General features: G+C 46.7%; 1 protein-coding gene across 1 annotated transcript in view; it reads left to right on the forward strand.

Moving 5' to 3' along the window:
* The window catches only part of LOC148129247 (vomeronasal type-2 receptor 26-like), a 723,059-nt gene that overhangs the window by 300,672 nt on the left and 415,959 nt on the right, over nt 1-6,428 (forward strand). The window lies entirely within an intron of this gene.

A 6,428-nucleotide genomic window follows, 5' to 3' on the forward strand; every position in this document is an offset into this window, starting at 1 on the left:
AATCTAAGTCTACATCGAGTTAAAGTGGGAAAATTTGATCTCAGAGAACCCAAAGGCAAAGTTTCCAGTGTTAATGTCAAAGCCATTAGGTGGCCAAGAAGGTTTAGCCAGGTATTTTCCCCATACATTTGGGGTTCAGCTCATTGGTTCAGGCTACAGTTAATGAAATTGGTTGTATGGTCATATATAAGTATATGGAAGTTAGTTGAACTTATTTCCATTTTTTTTTAGTAACCTAGACCTTTTCTGCCACAGAAAAGTGATTTTCTACCAAGGTTATAATTTTTATACAGTCGGGTAGAGAATACTTTTGCATATATATTTTTTAAAAAGGTGAATACAACATGATTTTGAAATGAAAATGTAACACTGCAAATGGTAGAATTTGGTGGCATATTTCACCCCACAATTCCACTACAAGACTATTGCCTCAAATCTGGCACAGGTACAAATGTTTGATTTTTTTTTAACTTGGTTGCTTATAAGATTTTAATAATGCCTTTTGGTTGGGATCGAAAAAAAATGCATTTATTTAGAGGCACTTGCTCTGTGCACATTCCTTTCTCAAACTACTGTATAATACGGTTGTCTAATTAGAACCAATGTTGTATAGCTATCCCAGTATCAAATCAACATTTAAGGCTTCTGCATTGTCTGCTTTTCCTTGTGCCTAGGCTCAGCCTCTGTCTTTGTGCAATGAACCCTGCCATAAAGGTCACAGCAAGAGCAAGAAGGAAGGGAAGCCATTTTGTTGTTACGATTGCTTTCCATGTCCAAAAGGAAAAGTTTCAAATCAGATGGGTAAGAATGTCATGGACTGAGTTTGAATTTGGAAGCAGTTGGTGGGATTCATAATTGATCACATAGAGATCAAGTTGAAAAGAAAGAGTTGTTTCTCTCTGTGGGCTTTAAGGCATTTAGGAGATCACCATTGGCCATGCCTCCTTTGCCTGCAGCAACCCACCTCAGTTGATTCATAGCCAGTTTTCTTCCTTTGCTGGTCCTCCCTCCCTATATATATGTAGGTCTAGGTATGTTCAGGTCTTTTCCCATGTAAGATTAAGAGTATCTTGGCGATCTTTCAGTGAGGTCCCACTCACCATCCTCAGGCTGGTGCTTTTGGCTTCGTGCCAGTGCAAGCAGTGTGTGATCAGAGCTGCCGTCTCTCTTTAAATACTGGTGGCGGGGGCTGGTGTGCTGGGCTGCTGCCTCTTGATTGGTTGATGGAGTTGATGTTGGTGTGATGGCCTTGTGAGTTTTGTTGTAGAGATATCCTGGATCTTGTGCTGTAATCTCCTGGGTCGTTTGTGTTGTAGTGATCTTTTTTCCATTAGCCTCTCATGTTTTAACGGCTTGGGTAATGGGTTGTGTGATAGGCTTGCGAGTTCTTTTGTTGTGGTATCCTGGGTCCTGCATTGTAATCTCCTGGGTCGTTTGTGTTTTGATCTCTTTTCCATTAGCCTCCTGTGTAGTAACGGCTTGGGTAATGGGTTGTGAGACTTATTGCTGTGGTATCGTTGGTCTTGTGCTGTGATATCCTGGGTCATTTGCTGTGTTGCAACTTCTTGAGTTCTTGTGGTATAATTTCCTGAGTTTTCTGATGTGATATCCTGAGCGGGTGGCTGTGATGTAGCATTCTGGGTTTTAGTCTGGCTTCGAGTTTGGGGTCTGGGTCTGTGTTCTTGGCGTATGTCAGCTTGTTTGGTTTTGGGGTCGGGGAGTGCAACAGCTGGTGAGGCAGTCATGGTCTGTTTTCTGGATGGTGGTTGTCCTTTGTTTATAGGAGGGGCTTGGGCCTGGGTCTGATGAGGGGGATTGGCGGTGGCATCATGTGTTGTTTTGGGTCTGGTGTTGGTTTTCGTGGCTGGGACTCGTTTGTTGATATGGGCTAGTTTCCAAATGTCTGGTGGGCGGGATCCCGTTTATTCATGTTATGGGGGTGTTTCTCTATTTTGATGGCTTCCCTGATTATTCTCTCATTGAAGTGTTCAGTATTGGAGATTAATTTGGTTCCCTCAAAATTAATTTCATGTCCTGTGGCTTTAAGGTGCTGGAAAAGGGAGGAAGAATTTTCTTCTTTTCTGACTGCGTTCTTGTGTTCTGTGATGCATGCATTTATTCTCCTGTTGAGTTGTCCAACATATGTGGCTGGGCCATTGTTGCATGGTATTTCATAAACTCCATGGTTTTCTAGCTGGATCTTGTCTTTGGGGTTTCTTAGGATGTTAGCTATTTTTTAGTCAGTGCAGAAGGCTGTCCTGATATTGTGTTTGTGGAGAATTTTGCTGATTTTATCTGTGGTGCCTTTGATGTAGGGGAGGAGGGCGATGCCATTGTCCTGTTCTGAGTCTCAGTTTCTGGGGGGGTGTCTCCTTTAGGATTAAGTTGGTTATTGTGTTTCTTTGGAATCCGTTGGATATTAATATGTTAGTGAGGGTGTGTAATTCTGTTCTCAGGCGGTCTTTGTCAGCTAGGCATTTGGTTGTGGAGATGAGGGTCTTGACTATGGAGTTGATCTGTGCAGGGTGGTGATGGGATTGTGCATTTAAGTAACGGTTGGTGTGTGTTTTCTTCCGGTGGATGGTGTGTCCTAGGGAGCCATTGGGTTTTTTTGTAAATTAGGACGTCCAGGAAGGGAAATTGGTTATTGGCTTCTGTTTCCATGGTGAAGTCTATTTTGGGGTGTACGCTGTTGAGATGTGTGAGGAAATTGTCCAGTTTTTCTTTCCTGTGTGGCCAAATTACAAAAGTGTCATCTATGTTGTGACTCCGAGACTTGAACCTGATCAGTCAGCAGATGTGGGTTCGAGTGATGAAGAAGATCTGGCACTGAGATTCGAGCCTGCATTATTAAGTGACTTAGAGGGGAGTCAAGCAGAGGGAGAGGAGTTGGATTTGAGAGATGAACCTGATTTATTGGAGGATTCAGAGTCCATTCCCTCCCCTGAATCTACTTCCCTAATTACACCTCAGGTGTTAATTGTTAATCAGGAAAGTGTTTCAGAGGTTTCAAGCGGTGATGAAACTGCCGGATGCTGGCTGGATGCCAGAACTAGGAGAAGATTGAGACGTCAATCTCAATTAGAAAAGAGACGTCCAGCAAAGGATTAATTAATGAGACTGACACGCCCTCTCTCAGAGGATATAAGGGAGCGTACGTGTTCGTAATTTTTGCTAGAAACAAAGTGAATTTTGCCTTGGAAAGAATTGCATCTGATTACTGCATTGTGATTTACGAACTATACAGAATTGCCGGACAGATTCTAGGAGGATTGCCAAAGAACTGTGATAACAGAGCAATTGAATCTTCTGTCTCTGGTTTTGTTTACGTAAAGTATTTGAACTCTGTAACTCGAAGTTTCATCTGTGGATACAGGTGGGACAGAACATTATTGTTTCCAGCCAAACTAAACCATCTTATAACAAAGATGGACCCAACCCAATTAAAACAACTGGTGGAGCAACAACAGCTACAAATTGACCAACTCTTACAGAACAACCAGGTTCTGCAACACCAGGTAACACAGTTGGTAAATCATCTTTCTCAGCTGCAAACTCCTGTTCCTCCCCCAGTTCCTCCCCTTAAGAAATGCCTGGTATCTGTGCCAGATAAATTCTCGGGACAGACTGATATGTTCCCGGTGTTTATGGGACAATGCCAATTATTTATGAAGATTTTCTGGATGACCGGGCTAATGTGGGGTTTATTATTAGCCTCTAATCAGGTCCGGCTGCTAGATGGGCTACTCCTCTGCTGATACAAGATAGCCCTTTACTAACTGACTACCAGGGTTTCCAGTAGCAATTACATGTCATGTTTGAGAATCCCATTAAGAGCCAAACTGTGTCCAGACGCTTGAAGGACATTCGTCAGGGGAAACGTCCTTTGCAAGAATTCATTGTGGAGTTTTGTCTGCTCTGCATGGACTCTACTTGGAATGAGTCAGCCCACATGGATGCCTTTCAGGAGGGCTTGGCTGACGACATCCAGGATGAGCTGGTACATGCAGAGTGGGCTCTAACCCTGGATGCCTTGGTCATACAATGTCTACGTATTGACGCCCGGCTTCATCAACACAAGAGCAAACAACCAGTTCCGGAACCGCCCTCTCACTCATGGCCCCAACCTCCAGTACAACCTGCACCCTTGGTCTCCCGCAATACTGTGACCAGGACCGAGGAGCCGATGGAGTTGGGTGCACTCCGCCCGCGGTTTACGGCGCAGGAATGCTCGCAAAGGTTCCAGGGAGGTTTGTGCCTTTATTGTGGGGGGTCAGAACATTTTGCCAGTTCTTGTAAACGGAGGGGGACACAAAGACCAGTGCCAGAATCAAATCCTGGGCCGTCGGAAAAACGGGGTAGACCCGACCTCGGGGAAACCTTAGGTCAGGCACGTATCTCACCACCACCCGAAATGGCTGAGGTGAACCCTGGCCCTCCCCGGCATTTACTTTTGGACATGCAGGTTTTCCTACAGTCCCGGAAGGAGGGGATTCCTGTGATTGCATTGGTGGACTCAGGGGCTACGACTAGTTTTATGGACCGGGCCTTCGCAATTCACTTTGATGTCCCTTTGGTTGCTGTGGAACCACCCATCAAGGTGGAAACCGTTGACGGGCGTGAGCTTAAGTCGGGGTCCATTCCCTTTGCTACCCAGCCACTGCGTTTGGTTATCGGAGAGCACGAGGAGGCGATTAGCTTCTACATCACCTCGGACCTTCATCTCCCTTTGGTTCTCGGCGTGTCCTGTCGACGATTGCATGATCCTTTGGTGGCTTGGGCGCAGAACGCCATTTCGTTCCCAAGTCTCCAGTGCGTGGATCATCTGAGACATATCTGCGCTAGTCAGGACATCACCGCCTCCGCTGTTTCCATACCACCGGAGCTATCAGACTTCTCCGACGTTTTCAGCGAGAAGCAGGTGGATCAGTTACCACCGCATCGAGCCTATGACTGTTCTGTGGACCTTTTACCTGATGCTCCACTGCCCAACGGTCGATTATATTTCATGTCTGAGCCCGAATTGGCTGCTCTTCGAGAGTTTCTGGATAAGAACTTGGCCCGGGGATTTACGGGACATGCTGGATTGGTTTGTGGTGGTGTACCTGGACGACATTTTGATCTACTCTCGGTCCAGGGATAGCCACCTTCGCCAAGTCCGTCAGGTATTACAACGTCTTCGGGAGCATAAACTCTATGCGAAGCTGGAGAAATGCCTCTTTTTCCAGACTTCCATGGAGTTCTTGGGGCATATCATCTCTCCCGAGGGCATTGCCATTGACCCAAGGAAAGTAGAGGCCTTGTGTAGTTGGGAACCCCCTCGTCGAGTAAAGGATGTGCAATGTCTCTTGGGGTTCGCTAATTACTACAGGACCTTCATCCCGGACTTTGCCAAGCTGATGGATCCCGTCACCCAGCTCCTTCGCAAGAAGGTCCCGTTCCAGTGGGGCCCCCCGCAGCAATGGGCTTTTGAGGCTCTAAAGAAAGTCTTCATTGCCGAAACTATATTGAGGCATCCTGATCTGAATCGTCCATTTGTGGTCGAGACAGATGCCTCCAATGTAGCTATTGGGGTGGTATTGCTACAAGCCCCAACGGATTGCACACCTTTTTTCCCGTGCGCATACTATTCAAGGAAGCTCACAACTTCTGAGCGCAATTATACCATTTGGGAAAAAGAGTTGCTGGCTATCAAGGCTGCGTTCGAGACCTGGCGACATCATCTGGAGGGGGCTCGGCACAAGGTGGAGGTTTGGACGGATCACCGTAACCTGGAACATTTGTCCAAGAAGTTGAACCAACGACAGATCCGGTGGTCATTGTTCTTCGCTAGGTTCAACTTTTCAGTCACATACGTTCCCAGTGGGCAAAATCGGAGAGCGGATGCCCTATCTCATAAACCCGAGTATCATAGTCCCGAGGACCCTCTTCCTCCACATACGGTCCTTCCACCGGAAGCTTTGGCTGTTATTCATACCTGGTGGATTTGAGGGCTCGAGTAAGAGAGGCGCAGCGCGTAGACGCTTGGTCACAGCAAAGAATGGGGGAAGTTGGACCTGACTCCCCATGGATTCTAGAGGAGGGCTTGCTATGGCATCGAGGACTATTGTACGTACCCACTAGGACGCTTCGAGCCCTCATCATGACTCAATGTTATGACAATCCTGCTGCTGGCCATTTTGGCTTCTTTAAAACTCTTCACCTCGTCACACAGACTTTTTGGTGGCCACGAGTCTGACATGACGTTTTTTCTTACGTCACCTCTTGTATTACATGTCGACAAGTGAAGGCTGCGTTGGGTGCACCTCCTGGACTCCTTCAACCGCTGCCGACTCCGGGTAGACCATGGGGGGCGATCTCCATGGACTTTTTGACCCTCATCATCGGGTTATACGACGGTACTCGTGGTGGTTGACATGCTCACCAAG

This window comes from Notechis scutatus, chromosome Z, assembly GCF_049901735.1.
Source record: "Notechis scutatus isolate UNSWTSFEM ecotype Mainland chromosome Z, rNotScu1.2, whole genome shotgun sequence".
Taxonomy (NCBI): domain Eukaryota; kingdom Metazoa; phylum Chordata; class Lepidosauria; order Squamata; family Elapidae; genus Notechis; species Notechis scutatus.